We start from the raw sequence: 18,499 nt of genomic DNA on the forward strand, positions 1-18,499 counted from the left end.
AGCCACTGCGTCCCCTTAGATTCATAATGAGAACAACAGAATAACAGAGTTGGAAGGGGCCTTTGAGGTCTTCTAGTCCAACCCCCTGCTCAGGCAGGAAACCCTATTTGAGACATTTGAGACAAATGGTTGTCCATTCTCGTCTGGAAAACCTCCAGATTTGGAGCACCCGCAACTTCTTGTTCCACTGGTTAATTGTTCTCAGGGTCAGGAAATTTTTCCTTAATTCTAGGTTGCTTCTCTCCTTAATTAGTTTCCATCCATTCCATTCCATCCATTGCTTCTTGTCCTTCTAGTCCCTTCAGGTGCTGTGGAGAATTGTTTGTGGCAGCCCCTTAGATATTGGAAGACGGCTATCATATCGCCCAGCAGTGGGTTTCACATTATGTTGTGTCTGTGCCCCCTGAGCCGGGCCCCCTGCCAGAAAGTGACTCGGAAAGTGAGGGGGAAGGGCCATCAGGACTTACCTTAGGAGCACCGGCTTCCCTGGCTCAGCTCCAGGAGCCAGAGGCAGGCCAGGTGGAGGAGATAACGAGGCCTCCATCCCCTGACTCTTCCCCCCCCAGGCCACGCCTCCAGACCCAGCTGATGGCAATCAGGCCTGGCTGGACCCTAGGTTTCGTAGGCAGGAGAGGCGGGAACAACAGAAGCAGGGGTGGGGCAGGCCTAGGAAGTGCTGAGTCATGGAGCCACACCCCACAGGATATAAAAGCAGCAAGGGCTGCTATACCACTTTGTGGCAAGCAAATCAACTACTTAGAGGGTGAATTAGAGCTGAAGTCCTGTTTGTTCCTGGTTTCCTGGCTGATTCATCGGCATCAAGAGAGATAACAGAGACACTTGGCAGACGCTCGCTAGTTTGCTGCCAGAGCTGATAGTTGCCGGATAATTAAGTCACTGCTTGTGTCTCCCGGACTGCGGAGGGGGACAGATCACATTACTGGTTCGCCATGCGCATGCAAGCTCGCTTTATGCTCATGCGCCCAGTTTGCAAACACGCCTGCCTTCCACACACGCACCCGGCCTTCCACGGATGCACTTTGTGCATGTGCGTGCCTTCCATACATGTGTCCGGCCTCAAAAATGTGTCTAAATAAGATAGCATACAGCTGTTGTGGTCTGTCAGCAGCCTATGGAGCTGGCAATGGCACAGCGATGAGGCTGAGGTGAGGCCAGGGCCATCAGGAAGTGATGTGCAGACTCCAGAGCCTCCAGAGACTGACAGTAGTGAGGCAGAGGAACAGGAGGAGCCTGTTCCTAATGCACACATGAGAAGAGCTGCCAGAAGGCAAGAGCAGCTCAAGCAAAAAGGACAACTCAGGAGTAAGGCCAGGAGATGATTGGCCCCTCCCATAAGGCTTAAAACAGACCAGCAACGGTGTTTGACCTTTGCCGGAAAACAACATTGTAGCTCTTTCTTCTGCTTCCTCTTCTGCTTTGTCTACATCTTTGTTTTTGTGGCTTCTGGACGTTTGCCAGGAAAGGCCTTTGGCAGTTTGCCTAATTGAACCAAGGTTTGCGAGATAACTGAGGAATTTGTGTTGGGAGGCATTTGCTTTACTTTGAGTTGAACGATGCTGGGAATGAAGTAATTTCCAGCTGTTCGAATAAAGTTTGTTTGTTTTTCCACAGACTAAGTTTATTACCACGTACTTGGGCCTGGGTCACAACAACAGCCTGGGCGGCTGGGCGGCCAGGTGGCTGGGCAGGTGGGCGGCCAGGCGGCTGGGCAGGTGGGCAGCTGGGTGGGCACCCACGATTTCTGCTACCAGTTCGCGTGAACCAGTCCAAACTGAATATCACCTCTGATATCACCCCAATCCTTCTTGTCATTAAACTGTATGTTTCCAATTCCTGCAACTGTTCTTCATATGTTTTAACCTCCGTCCCTCTGATCATCTTGGTTGCTCTTCTCTGCACTCTATCTAGAGTCATAGCCATACTTTTAGCAATGATTAGGTGTGCATAATTTGAAATTTTAAGGAAGATGAATAAAAGTGTATCACTTGCATTCGTACATTTTTATGGCTAGTCTAGAGAAAAGAAGGACTAGGAGTGACATGAAGAAACAGAAAAAACAATTACTACTAACCTGCCTTCCATTGAGGACCTGTATGCTGCAGGAGTCAAAAAGAGGGCTGTGAAAATATTTATAGACCTCCTCACATCCTGGACATAATCTGTTTCAACTCCTACCCTCAAAACGACGCTATAGAGCACTGCACACCAGAACAACTAGACACAAGAACAGTTTCTTCCCGAAGGCCATCACTCTGCTAAACAAATAATTCCCTCAACACTGTCAAACTAATTACTAAAATCTGCACTACTATTAATCTTCTCATCATTCCCATCACCAATCTCTTTCCACTTATGACTGTATGACTGTAACTTTGTTGCTGGTAATCCTTACGATTTATATGGATATTGATTGTTTCCTGATTGCTTATTTGTACTCTATGACTATCATTAAGTGTTGTACTTTATGATTCTTGACAAATGTATCTTGTCTTTTTATGTACACTGAGAGCGTATGCACCAGGCAAATTCCTTGTGTGTCCAAGGAATTACACTTAGCCAATAAAGAATTCTATTCTATAAAGAATTTTATGATAGCAGTGTTCCAAGATTTGAGGGGCTGCTACAAAGAAGAGGGAGTAAAGCTATTCTCCAAAGCACCTGAAGGCAGGACAAGAAGCAATGGATGGAAATTAATGAGGAGAAAAGCAACCTAGAAATAAGGAGAAATTTCCTGACAATCTATCAATCAATCAATCACTGGAGGTTTTTAAGAAGAGACTGGACTGCCACCTGTCTAAAATGGTATAGGATATCCTGCTTGAGCAGGGGATCGGACAGCTCTATTATTCTGTATTCTAACTTGATGCCATTTTGTCTGTTACCGCATTGACTGAACTGGGAAGAGTTGTTTTCCATACCGGCACATCGCATGTTAGATGACTATTTTGTTTATAAAATAAACGAACGAAATACCAGTTAAATATTATTGTTCGTTCAAGCTTCATTTACGGATCGGTAAGTGGCAAATGAAATTCTGAGAACCTTCAGTGGCCACATTGTGCCAAGAAATTCAGAAAATTTGACAGGGTGAATGTTTTAATTATTGCCCTATTTTTCAACTTTAGGGTCCATATTTTTTTAAAAAAAACGGGAACAAGGCTGGAACTATTTGTATTGGACAGTGTAAAAACAATGTGTAATTCAACCAGGCAATAGTACACAGGATGTTTACAAAGCAATCATAACTCAAGACTTGTGATAATTGAATGCATTCTGGTTATTGCTTCATAATTCTTCAGAAGACTGTTTATGTGTACCGCAAATATGGTTTCATTCTACGGAAAGAAATCAGATGAATTAATTCTATGTTTGTTGGACAAGCATAAGGGCTTTACAGAGAGAAATGACAATGTTTTGAGAATATGAAAAAAAGGACTAATATCCTCTTAGTCTTATGAAAATATACCTAAACTTTTGAAGAAGAGAAGGTTGGGACCCTGGGAGCAGAAATCCTTATATCCACCTAGAAATTTTAGAAACAGCTGTCTGATTTCTATATCTGTTATTTCTACATGCCATTGGTGCTGGCCTAGGAACTAGACGCTATGAATTCTAGTCTTGCCTTAGACATGAAAGCCAATTGGGTGACTTTGGGCTAATCACCAGGAGATGGTGAGTTCTAGTCCCACCTTGGCCTGAAATCTAACTGGGTGACTTTGGGGTATCAGCAGGAGATGGTGAGTTGTAGTCCTGCTTTAGGCATGAAAGCTAGTTGAGTGATTTTAGGCCAGTCACTAGGAGACAGTGAGTTCTAGTCCCACCTTAAGCATGAAAGCTAACTTTGAGCCAATCACCAAGAGACGGTGAGTTCTAGTCCTGCCTTAAGCATGAAAACCAACTGGGTGACTTTGGGCCCATCACCGGGAGATTGTGAGTTCTAGTCTCACTGGGTGTTTTGGGACCAGTAGCGCTTTTTCAGCCCTAGGAAATAGGCAGTGGCAAACCATGTCTAAAATCTTGCCAAGAAAACAGCAGGCACTACATCTGGCAGTCAACACTGACTTGAACATGTATGTGTGTGCTTGCACACGCATACGTACACACACACAATGAGAGGAGAGGCAGGGGAAGGAGAGGCGGGGAGGGAGGGAGGGATACCTTTGTTATTCATGAGTCATGACCATCTATAGCACTTGGAGAATGGTGCAGGCTCACTTTATTTAAAACCAGGGAGGTCTCTCCATTAAAATACAAAACTCTTATGCTGAGCATGACTGGTTTCTTTGAAAGAATCTTCTGAATCTTTTGTGATACAGTTTTACCTTTCAAATCCATTTCAGCATGTCAAAACTTGGCCACGAAAACAGCCCTTAATGTGCCATCGCCTTCTGCAAAAATCACTTTTCGGATACGGATATTTTCTAGATTGTATAGCTAAGATTAATTTTTATTAATGTTGCCATTGTTGGGAGCGATGCCCAAATTGCAGCTGTTTCTTTTTCTTTCTTTCTTTCTTTCTTTCCTTCCTTCCTTCCTTCCTTCCTTCCTTCCTTCCTCCCTTCCTTCCTTCTTCCTTCCTTCCTTCCTTCCTTCCTTCCTTCCTTCCTTCCTTCCTTCCTTCCTTCCTTCCTTCCTTTTTTCTTTCTTTCTTTCTTTTGAAAAAATGAAGACTGTCTCTTATCAAACTTTGGCAAGGAATCCCATTCTTGATTCCCAGACTATTTCTCCCACGGCATGTAAATCCATGCAACAAAAATGGATTAGCTCCCTCTTGTTAGTTGCTAGGATTATTAGCTCAGCGCATTAGAAAACAGAAAATAAATTTGTTCATTAGCGAAGTGCCACTTAAGAGGCTGGGATACTGATTTGGCAGAAAAATTAATAGACCAGAATTTTGAAGATCTGACAATTACACTCCTATTTATTTAAATCTGATCGTCCCTTCCTCCCTATATTCATAAGATTTTCTCTCGGAGATTACTTTTGCCTTTATAAAACCGTTTGATGCCTATGAGTGCATTTCCAGATTTCTTTTATTTATTTATTTTTTTTGTTATTTCATTTTTTCCCTCTTTTGAAAATTCTGTCCTTTTAATTCAGCTTACTTTTGTTTCATAAAAAAGCGATGATCATATTGGCTTCCCAATCTACTGTTCATTTTAGATATGTTGCAAATTTAGATCTACTCATAAGATATACAGGTATAGTCCGTGATTTATGACCACAATTGAGCTCAATTTGTTTTTGTTGCTAGGTGAGACATTTCTTAAGCGAATTTTGCTCCAATTTATGACCTTCCTTGCCACAATTGTTAAGAGAATCATGGCAGTTGTTAAATTGGTCACATGGTTGTTAAAAGAATCTGGATTCCCCGTTGATTTTGCTCGTCAGATGGTCGCAAAAAGTGATCATATAATATAATAATAACAGAGTTGGAGGGGACCTTGGAGGTCTTCTAGTCCAACCCCCTGCCCAGGCAGGAAAACCAAAATGGTTATCCAACATCTTCTTAAAAACTTCCAGTGTTGGAGCATTTACAACTTCTGCGGCAAGTTGTTCCACTGATTAATTGTTCTAACTGTCAGGAAATTTCTCCTTAGTTCTAAGTTGCTTCTCTCCTTGATTAGTTTCCACCCATTGCTTCTTGTCCTGCCTTCAGGTGCTTTGGAGAATAGCTTGACTCCCTCTTCTTTGTGGCAGCCCCTGAGATACTGGAAGACTGCTATCATGTCTCCCCTAGTCTTTCTTTTCATTAAACTAGACATACCCAGTTCCTGCAACCGTTCTTCATATGTTTTAGCCTCCAGTCCCCTAATCATCTTTGTTGCTCTTCTCTGCACTCTTTCTAGAGTCTCAACATCTTTTTTACATCGTGGCGACCAAAACTGAATGCAATATTCCAAGTGTGGCCTTACCAAGGCATTATAAAGTGGTATTAACACTTCACGTGATCTTGATTCTATCCCTCTGTTTATGCAGCCCAGAACTGTGTTGGCTTTTTTGGCAGCTGCTGCACACTGCTGGCTCATATCTAAATGGTTGTCCACTAGGACTCCAAGATCCCTCTCACAGGTACTACTATTGAGCAAGGTACCACATATACGGTACCTGTGCATTTTGGGTTTTTTTGCCTAAATGTAGAATCTTACTTTTTTCACTGTTGAATTTCATTTTGTTAGATAGCGCCCAATGTTCAAGTCTGTCAAGATCCTTCTGTATCTTGAGCCTATCTTCTGGAGTGTTGGCTATTCCTGCCAGCTTTGTGTCATCTGCAACTATGATGAGTTCCCCATCTATCCCCTTGTCCAAGTCATTGATGAAGATGTTGAAGAGTATTGGGCCTAAAACAGGCCCAGTCCTCTTTAACAGACCCAGTACATTTATGATCCAACCATCATATATATGAGTCAGTTGCCAAGAATCTGAATTTTGATCATGCAACCAAAGGGATGTTGCAACGGTCAGAAGTGTGAAAAACGGTCGTAAGTCACTTTTTTCAGTGCCGTTTTAACTTCGGTCAAGAAAAGGGGCCGTGGTAGTTCAGGCTGGTAAGAAGCCTGTTATTAGAACACAGCAGCCTGCAATTACTGCAGGTTCTAGTCCCACCAGGCCCAAGGTTGACTCAGCCTTCCATCCTTTATAAGGTAGGTAAAATGAGGACCCAGATTGTTGGGGGGGCAATAAGTTGACTTTGTAAATATACAAATAGAATGAGACTATTGCCTTATACACTGTAAGCCGTCCTGAGTCTTCGGAGAAGGGCGGGATATAAATGTAAATTTAAAAAAAAACAAAAAACACTGTTGTAAATCTCAGATTACCTGTATTTTGGTGTGCCATGAACTTTAATATGTTTTTCCTACGAAACTCAGTTTAATATATGAAATTATGCAATTATTATTTTTTTTTGAATTCATCGCTGCTTTATTTTCAACTGTTTAAGCAAACTTTTCTGCCAAACATGATACATTCCAGCAAACCTAATTTGCCTTTGTGCATTTTTATATGCAATGCTATTATGCGTTTAACTTGGGTACTGAATTAACCAGAGATGGGTTTCACATAGTGTTAGCTACCGGTTCGCCCAGCACTGGAAATGTGAGTGCGCGTGAATGCCTGCTTCACTCGCGTGCCATCTGGGCATGTGTGCGACATCAAACAACACGGTAATTTGCTTGCGCGCGCCATCCACACATGCGTGCAGCATCAAAAACACAGCGATATCCTCCATTCGTTTAAATATTTTTCTTGAGTATTGTCTTCCAAAAAGGCTGAGATTTTGGCCATCTCCGCCTCTGGTGGCTCAGACTGCTAAGACAGTCTGTTATTAACACAACTGCTTGCAATTACTGCAGGTTCAAGTCCCACCAGGCCCAAGGTTGACTCAGCCTTCCATCCTTTATAAGGTAGGTAAAATGAGGACCCAGATCGTTGGGGGCAATAAAGTTGACTTTGTATATAATATACAAATGGATGAAGACTATTGCCTTATACACTGTAAGCCGCCCTGAGTCTTCGGAGAAGGGCGGGATATAAATGCAAATAAAAAAAATAAATTAAAAAAAATTAGAAACTTTCAATATCCATTCTTCTATTGTGGGTAGTTCTTTTTTCTTCCAGTACTATCCAATCAGTAATCTTGCTGCTGTTATCAAGTTCAAAATCAATTTAGTATCAGTTACTGTATAATCCATCGTAATCCCTAAAAGGAAAAATTGTGATTGAAACTTAATCTTCTTCTTCAAAACATTCTGTATAATCCACCAAATTTTTATCCAGAAAAAATTGACTATATTCAAAATAGATATCAGACTAAGAGATATCAGACTGCCTTTGAATGAAGGACGTAATTTTCGATTTTAAAGGAGGAAGTCAGGATATGCGAAAGAGAAGGATTATAATTGTGTTAGACTTTAAAAATTTAATGTATGAATGTTAGTTTTTTGAACTATACCTTGTGTTTGCTCCGGGAAGTCTGGGGGGAGAGGGGGGTTTTAGAGGGTGGGGGAGGGAGGGGGGATGGGGGGGGAGAAAAATTTATTTGTTTTTGTAAATCTTTTCAAATAAACAAAAAACCAAAAAAAACAAAAACACAGCGATATCGTTGCATTTGGAGTTGCTCCTCTACCCTTTCTTTCATTCCGTTTTACAGCAAGCCTTCTTCTCCTCTTTTCACTCCCTCCTTCTTCTCCTTTCCTCCCTTCTTCCTCCTCCTCTCCCTCCTCATACCTACTTCCCTTTCCTCTTCCCTATTCTTCTTCTCTTTCCCTCCTTTCTCATCTTCTCTCCTACTCTAATCCCCTAACTTATCTTCCTCTCCTTCTCCTTCCCTCCATCCCTCTCTCTCCCTCACCTCCTCTATCTTATCCTCTATTCCTCTCTTCTTTCTTTCTTCTTTGTTGTACGATATTTCCCTTGTTTGGTATCCGAGCAACTCCAATCTTCTGATAATATATACCTTCTTTAACTTCTATAACTGTCTGGTTCAGTTCTGCAACCCAACAAGAAAAACACAGACTTCAAAGGATAATTAGAACTGCAGAAAAAATAATTGCTACCAACCTGCCTTCCATTGAGGATCTGTATACTGCACGAATCAAGAAGAGGGCCGTGAAAATATTTGCAGATCCCTCGCATCCTGGACATAAACTGTTTCAACTCCTACCCTCAAAACGACGCTATAGAGCACTGCACACCAGAACAACTAGACACAAGAACAGTTTTTCCCCGAAGGCCATCACTCTGCTAAACAAATAATTCCCTCAACACTGTCAGACTATTTACTGAATCTGCACTACTATTAATCGTTTCATCGTTCCCATCACCAATCTCTTTCCACTTATGACTGTGTGACTATAACTTGTTGCTGGCAATCCTTATGATTTATATTGATATATTGACCATCAATTGTGTTGTAAATGTTGTACCTTGATGAAGGTATCTTTTCTTTTATGTACACTGAGAGCATATGCACCAAGACAAATTCCTTGTGTGTCCAATCACACTTGGCCAATAAAATTCTATTCTATTCTATTCTATTCTATTCTATTCTATTCTATTCTATTCTATTCTATTCTATTCTATTCTTTACAGTTTCTTTTCTATTTTACCCAATCTATCATTTCATAATTGTACATTTATATTTATAATCTTCTCTTCTTCTCCCCCCCCCCATCCCTCTTTTCCATTTACTCAGGCGATATCTGGGTGCAACTAAAATGTTTTATATTTGTGCTTTCTTTTAGAGAGACTATGTATGATTATTTATGAATAAGAAAATGTACATTTACAATATGTATATAAGAAAATAAAAAATAAAAAAACTTTTATATAAAAACAACAACAACACAGCGATATAGAGCAGGATTGAGCCCATAGGTTGCCACTACCGGTTCGCACGAACCGGTCTGAGCCAACTGAATACCAACCCTTGGAATTATGGAATGGAATGGAATTAACTCATTTCCAGGGTTTACTCAGTACTCCGATGGAGAGATTAGGTAAAGAAACTGTGTTTGCACAGTACACCAAGGATGGTTAACATATATTTACGCGTCTTTTTTTTTTTTAATTTGCATTTATATCCCACCCTTCTCCGAAGACTCAGGGCGGCTTACACTATGTCAAGCAATAGTCTTCATCCATTTGTATATTATATACAAAGTCAACTTTTATTGCCCCCCAACAATCTGGGTCCTCATTTTACCTACCTTATAAAGGATGGAAGGCTGAGTCAACCTTGGGCCTGTTGGGACTTGAACCTGCAGTAATTGCAAGCAGCTGCTGTTAATAACAGACTGTCTTACCAGTCTGAGCCACCAGAGGCCCAAACTTTGACTTTCCCAAACAGTATCTGTAGATTTTGCCTTTCGTTCCTTCACTCAAACCCCTCCAAAATTTTTAGTTCCCGAAAAGATTCTCTTTAAAAAAAATATACAGATTTGTTCTCACTCTATTATTTCCTCCGGATAGTTTGACAATTAGAGACTGTTTTGTTGCGCCTGTTTGTCATTTACTGAGCGTACAAATTTCCCATCCTTAAGTTAATGCGCCAATGTTTGGAAGCTTAAGTGTTTTTCAGCCTGTTACCTTACCCTGGGGAGTTGTCCCAACGCTCAGGCAAGTCATGAGAACGACAGAGAAGAAACAATGAAGGAATGAATGGCCCTGAGGGAAATGACACAATCTCAGAACGGTTTTCTACAGCTTAACCCACACAGCTATGCACTGATGGGACATCGCTTCCTGATGTTGAAAGAGGGGGTTGCATCTGGGGTGGGTTTCACTTATCTTTACCACCGGTTCACCGTGCGTGTGGACGCTCACTTTGGACATCCACATGCTGTCTGTGCATGCGCATGGCTTTGAAATTTGTGCCTAAATAGTACAACTTGGAGCCAGGCCCACCTGTGATCGCCGCTACCAGTTCGGCGCAAACCGGCTGAATACCACCTCCGGCTGGATCTCAGTTTGTGCAAAATGACTTAGGATGGCTTTGACAAAGACATCGTGGAGACACAACATGGAACAGGAAAGGCATCCTTTTGTCAAAGCAAAGAGAGGACAACAGTTTATTTGAATGAAAATGTTGATGAAGTTGTCCAAGGGAAAGCAGTGTGTTACCAATTAAAAAAAGAAGAATATTTGTAGCTCAGGGTTGAACTGTGAGATCCTTGGTGCTCTCTGACCTTGGTGGTTTTCTTGCAAATGTTTCATTACAAAACTAGGTAAAATAATCAGGGTTAGAAGGGAGTGGGGTTTGCAGAGAGGAAGAGGAGGGGGAGGAGGAGGAGATCTATCTATCTATGGTATTTATCATATACCAGTATCTATCTATCTATCTATCTATCTATCTATCTATCTATCTATCTATCTATCTATCATCTATCTATCTATCTATCTATGGTATTTATCATCTACTGATCTCGATCTCCCCCCCCCCTCTCTATCATATATCTATCTATGGTATTTATCATCTACCGGTATCTATCTATCTGTCTGTCTGTCTGTCTGTCTGTCTGTCTGTCTGTCTGTCTGTCTGTCTGTCTGTCTGTCTGTCTGTCTGTCTGTCTGTCTGTCTGTCTGTCTATCTATCTATCTATCTATCTATCTATCTATCTATCTATCTATCTATCTATCTATTGTATTTATCATCTACCGGTATCTATCTGTCTATCTGTCTATCTGTCTATCTATCTATCTATCTATCTATCTATCTATCTATCTATCTATCTATCTATCTATCTATCTATCTAACTATCTATCTATCTATCTATCTATCTATGGTATTTATCATCTACTGATCTCCATCTCCCCCCCCCTCTATCATATATCTATCTATGGTATTTATCATCTACCGGTATCTATCTGTCTCTGTCTGTCTGTCTGTCTGTCTGTCTGTCTGTCTGTCTGTCTGTCTGTCTGTCTATCTATCTATCTATCTATCTATCATTCATTCATCTATCTATCTATCTATTCATCTATCTATGGTATTTATCATCTACTGATCTCGATCTCCCCCCCCCCTCTCTCTATCATATATCTATCTATGGTATTTATCATCTACCGGTATCTATCTGTCTGTCTGTCTGTCTGTCTGTCTGTCTATCTATCTATCTATCTATCTATCTATCTATCTATCTATCTATCTATCTATCTATCTATCTATCTATCTATTGTATTTATCATCTACCGATATCTATCTGTCTATCTGTCTGTCTATCTATCTATCTATCTATCTATCTATCTATCTATCTATCTATCTATCTATCTATCTATCTATCTATTGTATTTATCATCTACCGGTATCTATCTGTCTATCTGTCTATCTATCTATCTATCTATCTATCTATCTATCTATCTATCTATCTATCTATCTATCTATCTATCTATCTATGGTATTTATCATCTACTGATCTCAATCTCCCCCCCCCCCCTCTCTATGACACCAAGCTGGCAGGAATAGCCAACACTCCAGAAGATAGGCTCAAGTTACAGAAAGATCTTGACAGACTTGAACATTGGGCGCTATCTAACAAAATGAAATTCAACAGTGAAAAAAGTAAGGTTCTACATTTAGGCCAAAAAAACAAAATGCACCAGTACCGTATATGTGGTACCTTGCTCAATAGTAGTACCTGTGAGAGGGATCTTGGAGTCCTAGTGGATAACCATCTAGATATGAGCCAGCAGTGTGCAGCAGCTGTTAAAAAAGCCAACACAATTCTGGGCTGCATAAACAGAGGGATAGAATCAAGATCACGTGAAGTGCTAGTACCACTTTATAATGCCTTGGTAAGGCCACACTTGGAATATTGCATCCAGTTTTGGTCGCCACGATGTAAAAAAGATGTTGAGACTCTAGAAAGAGTGCAGAGAAGAGCAACAAAGATGATTAGGGGACTGGAGGATAAAACATATGAAGAACGGTTGCAGGAACTGGGTATGTCTAGTTTAACAAAAGAAGGACCAGGGAGACATGATAGCAGTGTTCCAATATCTCAGGGGCTGCCACAGAGAAGTGGGAGTCGGGCTGTTCTCCAGAGCACCTGAGGGTAGAACAAGAAGCAATGGGTGGAAACTGATCAAGGAAAGAAGCAACTTAGAACTAAGGAGAAATTTCCTGACAGTTAGAATCTATCTATCTATAAGTGGAACAACTTGCCTTCAGAAGTTGTGAATGCTCCAACACTGGAAATTTTTAAGAAAATGTTGGATAACCATCTGACTGAGATGGTGTAGGGTTTCCTGCCTGGGCAGGGGGTTGGACTAGAAGGCCTCCAAGGTCCCTTCCAACTCTGATGTTATGTTATGTTATATATCTATCTATGGTATTTATCATCTGTCTGTCTGTCTGTCTGTCTGTCTGTCTGTCTGTCTGTCTGTCTGTCTATCTATCTATCTATCTATCTATCTATTGTATTTATCATCTATCTGTCTATCTGTCTGTCTGTCTATCTATCTATCTATCTATCTATCTATCTATCTATCTATCTATCTATCTATCTATCTATCTATCTATGGTATTTATCATCTACTGATCTCGATCTCCCCCCCCCTCTCTATCATATATCTATCTATGGTATTTATCATCTACCGGTATCTGTCTGTCTGTCTGTCTGTCTGTCTGTCTGTCTGTCTGTCTGTCTATCTATCTATCTATCTATCTATCTATCTATCTATCTATCTATCTATCTATCTATCTATCTATCTATCTATGGTATTTATCATTTACCAGTCCCTCCCTCCCTCCCTCCCTCCCTCCCTCCCTCCCTCTCTCTCTCTCTCTCTCTCTCACCTACCTACCTACTGGGTGTCTGGGGAATTCTGGGAGTTGAAGTCTATACACTACAAAGTTGCCAGTGAGCATAAACCCTGCTCTAAACCATGGCACACACTGATTTAATAAGATCAGCCCCTTGGTAGGCATTGTTCTTCCGTTTTCTTCCAGCTGTCATTTCTAACACTGATCGTGGATGGGCGCCGGGGCGGCAAGGGAACCATTTGAAAACATCGCATTTTTCCTGAAAATGTAGAACCTGGAATTGGTGATGAGGAAAAAAAAGCAAAAAACCAAGATGAGAAAATGAAACCCAGGATCTGGGCTCAACAGATGTGAGCCCAGATGTTTTAAAGCCAAGGCTGCCTTCTGGGAATCTACCCAACATCCTTAATGAATAGACTTTATCGCAGGATGTGTGGATGAGAGAGAGAGAGAAGCCATAGAGGAAAATGGGAAGACTTGCTTTGAAAAAGTCCCTTTGTCGCTTATGCCTTGATGGGACAGGCAAGGTCTCAATTAGCGGAGAGCTGAGCTTGAAACAAGCTCGGTTGATCTAAGCTTTCAGTGCCTTTATTTCATTTTTTTAAAAATCTCTCTATCTTCCCACCAGTTCCTGCCCACATGTTCTTGATGTGCAAATAAGCAGGTCTGAATGGGGGTTTGGACAGAAGAAGTTTCTTTTTCTGCCGCAACAGTTTTCTCTACATCAAAGATTCATTATATTGAACAGAGGAATCTTAATATAGCCATAGCTCCAAGCTATGCTTCATTGAACAGAGTAACAGAGTTGGAAGGGACCTTTATTTATTTATTTATTATTTATTTATTTTGTCACAACAATATATGTTGTGACCAAAACTTCAAGGTTTTGGTAACTATCTTCAAAGTGCTCCATAGGGCCGGGTTACCAACGGGACCGTCTGCTGCCACTGATTGCCTCCCACCGACCCGTGCGTTCTCACAGGGAGGGACTCCTCAGGGTGCCGTCTGCCAGGCAGTGCCGACTGGCGACACCCAGGGGAAGGGCCTTTTCTGTGGGGGCCCCCACCCTCTGGAACGAACTTCCCCCAGGACTGCGTCAACTTCCTGACCTTCGAACCTTTCGCCGCGAGCTTAAGACACATCTATTTATTTGCGCAGGACTGGACTAGAATTTTAAATTTTAAATTTGGTTTTAACGGGGTTTTATTATTTTTATCGCAAATTTTTAATATTCGGCCTTATTTAATAAGTTTTTTAATTGGTGTTTTATTTTGTATTTATATGTATGTTTCTATTAGGCTGTAAACCGCCCTGAGTCCCTCGGGAGATAGGGCGGTATAAAAATGCGATTAAATAAATAAATAAATGAATAAATAAATAAATGTAGGTATCATACAAAAAGATTATATAGTATATAAACACATATATGAGTAAATATATATATATATATATATATATATATATATATATATATATATATATATATATATATATATATATATATATATATATATATATGAAGAAGAAAAGAAAAACAATAGGACAGGGACGGTAGGCACGCTGGTGCTCTTATGCACGCCCCTTACAGACCTCTTAGGAATGGGGTGAGGTCAATAGTAGATAGTTTTTGGTTGAAGTTTTTGGGATTTTGGGAAGAGACCACAGAGTCAGGTAGTGCATTCCAGGCATTAACAACTCTGTTACTGAAGTCATATTTTCTGCAATCAAGATTGGAGCGGTTCACATTAAGCTTAAATCTGTTGTGTGCTCGTGTATTGTTGCGACTGAAGCTGAAGTAGTCTTCAACAGGAAGAACATTGTAATAGATGATTCTGTGAGTTAAACTCAGGTCATGTCGAAGGCAGCAGAGTTCTAAATTTTCTAAACCCAGGATTTCTAGTCTGGTGGCATAAGGTATTTTGTTGTATTCAGAGGAGTGGAGAACTCTTCTTGTAAAATATTTCTAGACATGTTCAATTGTATTGACGTCAGAAATGAGGTGTGGATTCCAGACAGGTGAATTGTATTCAAGGATTGGCAATGCCAAGGCCATTTCGGTCTTGTGGCTCCCAGAACTTGAAATAAAATTCAGAATTTCGTTAATATGTAGCGTATTTTTTGGACTGTAAGACGCACCGGAGTATAAGAAGATTTCCAAGAGGAAAACAAGAAAAAAAAATAGTGTTTGGCCTCCTCACGTCCGGTTCTTGCCCTCCCCAGCCCCCAGGAGAACTCAGCAGGCCTCCCAAACCCTCTGTAGGCCCCATTTTTATGAAAATGGGCCTGTTTTTAGCCTCCTAAACCCCCACGCATTTTCCCCCTCCCCAGCCCCTAGGAGCACTCAGCAGGCCTCCCAAACCCTCTGTAGGCCCCATTTTTGCAAAAAACGAACCTCTTTTTGGCAAAAATTGGACGCATGGGCCGGGGTTTCGGGAGGCCAAAAATGGCTTTATTAGATGAAAAAGACACCCCAACATTCCCCCCCTTTTGGGGGTGGAGGGTGGAAGTGCATCTTATACTCCAAAAAGTACGGTATGTTGATAATGGTGGAAATCTAATACCCATAAATTTGGAAAGTCACTCCAGGGCTTGAGGGTCTGTTACAGAGAAGGAGTCAAGTTATTCTCCAAAGCAGGGGTCTCCAACCTTGGTCCCTTTAAGACTTGTGGACTTCAACTCCCAGAGTTCCTCAGCCAGCTTTGCTGGCTGAGGGACTCTGGGAGTTGTAGTCCACAAGTCTTAAAGGGACCAAGGTTGGAGACCCCTGCTCCAAAGCATTTGAGGGCGAGACAAGAAGTAACGGATGGAAGCTTATCAAAGAGAGAACCAACCTAGCACTCAGAAGAAACTTTCTGACAGCGAAAACAATTAATCGGTGGAGCGATTTATCTCCAGAAGTTGTAGGTGCTCCATCACTAGAGGTTTTTCAAATAAAGATTGGACAACCATTTGTCTGGATTGGTATAAGGTTAAGAAGAGATTGGACAATTATTTGTCTGGAATAGTATAGGGTCTCCTGCTTGAAGAAGGCAGGGGGGTTGGACTAGAAGACCTCCAAGGTCCCTTCCAACTCTGTCATTCTGTATTCTGTAAAAATTCAGAAGAGAAAGGGATGACATGAGGTATGGTCGTGTAAGTTTTATCTTACTTTTGACCACGTCACTTAACACTTAACATTTAACACTTAACACTTAACAAAGAAGTTTCCATCCTGATTAGTGTAGTGAAACAAGGACTAATTGTATGATTGTAGCCATCATCTTAACTTTTTTGTTCCTGTCCTTGTTCCTACTTTTGTGACAGTTGGACGGATTTCCAGATAGGGGTTCCAAAAGCTCTTCTTCTTTTCAGGAACATTTTAAAGGAATAGAGGGAAGAAAAAAATCAGAAAAATATTTGCAAGATCCAATCTGGATCAGTCACTGGGACGAGAGGTTTCAGTCTTTTGCTGGAAGCCAACCTCAAAGAATGGAATGGAATAGAATGGAATGGAATGGAGTAGAGTAGAGTAGAGTAGAAATAGATTAGGATAGGATATGATAGGATAGGATAGAATAGAATAGAATAGAATAGAATAGAATAGAATAGAATAGAATAGAATAGAATAGAATAGAATAGAATAGAATAGAAATAAGGACTAGAGTAGAGTAGAGTAGAAATAGATTAGACTAGGATAGGATAGAATAGAATAGAATAGAATAGAATAGAATAGAATAGAATAGAATAGAATAGAATAGAATAGAATAGAATAGAATAGAAATGAGGACTAGAGTAGAGTCGAATAGAAATAAGGACTAGAGTAGAGTAGAGTAGAGTAGAATAGAATAGAATAGAATAGAATAGAATAGAATAGAATAGAATAGAATAGAATAGAATAGAAATAAGGACTAGAGTAGAGTAGAGTAGAGTAGAGTAGAAATAGATTAGACTAGGATAGGATAGGTTAGGATAGAATAGAATAGAATAGAATAGAATAGAATAGAATAGAATAGAATGGAATGGAATGGAATGGAATGGAATGGAATAGAATAGAATAGAATAGAATAAATAGAAATAAGGACTAGAATAGAATAGAATAGAATAGAATAGAAATAAGGAGTAGAGTAGAATAGAATAGAATAGAATAGAATAGGATAGGATAGGATAGGATAGGATAGGATAGGATAGGATAGAATAGAATAGAATAGAATAGAATAGAATAGAATAGAATAGAATAGAATAGAATAGAATGGAATGGAATGGAATGGAATGGAATGGAATAGAATAGAATAGAATAGAATAGAATAGAATAGAATAGAATAGAATAGAATAGAATAGAAATAAGGACTAGAGTAGAGTAGAATAGAAATAGATTAGAATAGGATAGGATAGGATAGGATAGGATAGGATAGGATAGGTTAGAATAGAATAGAATAGAATAGAATAGAATAGAATAGAATAGAATAGAATAGAATAGAATAGAATAGAATAGAATTCTTTATTGACCAAGTGTGATTGGACACACAAGGAATTTGTCTTGGTGCATATGCTCTCAGTGTACATAAAAGAAAAGATACTTTCATCAAGAATCATAAGGTACAACACTTAATGATAGTCATAGGGTACAAATAAGCAATCAAATCATATTAGGAAACAGTCAATATAAATCGTAAGGATGCAAGCAACAAAGTTACACTCATACAGTCATAAGTGGGAGGAGATGGGTGATGGGAGCGATGAGAAGATTAATAGTAGTGCAGATTTAGTAAATAGTTTGACAGTGTTGAGGGAATTATTTGTTTAGCAGAGTGATGGCGTTTGGGAAAAAACTGTTTTTATGTCTAGTTGTTCTAGTGTGTAGTGCTCTGTAGCGTCGTTTTGAGGTTAGGAGTTGAAACAGTTTGTGTCCAGGATGTGAGGGGTCTGTAAATATTTTCACGGCCCTCTTTTTGACTCGTGCAGTATACAGGTCCTCGATGGAAGGCAGGTTGGTAACCATTGTTTTTCCTGCAGTTCTAATGATCCTCTGAAGTCTGTTTCTGTATTGCTGGGTTGCAGAACCGAATTTCTTTCTCACCAAAACGTGTGTTTTGGGGTATTTTATGTTTGGTGTTTATGTGGTGCCTGGTTGTGTGTGGCTTTTTAGTTGTTGATGGGGGTGTTGATAGCTGGCTATTAAGTCATTGGCTGTTTCTGCTTCGGGCTGCCCACCTGTTTTTGTGCCTGCTCATCCAA

This window comes from Ahaetulla prasina, chromosome 8 (genome assembly GCF_028640845.1).
Source record: "Ahaetulla prasina isolate Xishuangbanna chromosome 8, ASM2864084v1, whole genome shotgun sequence".
NCBI lineage: Eukaryota > Metazoa > Chordata > Lepidosauria > Squamata > Colubridae > Ahaetulla > Ahaetulla prasina.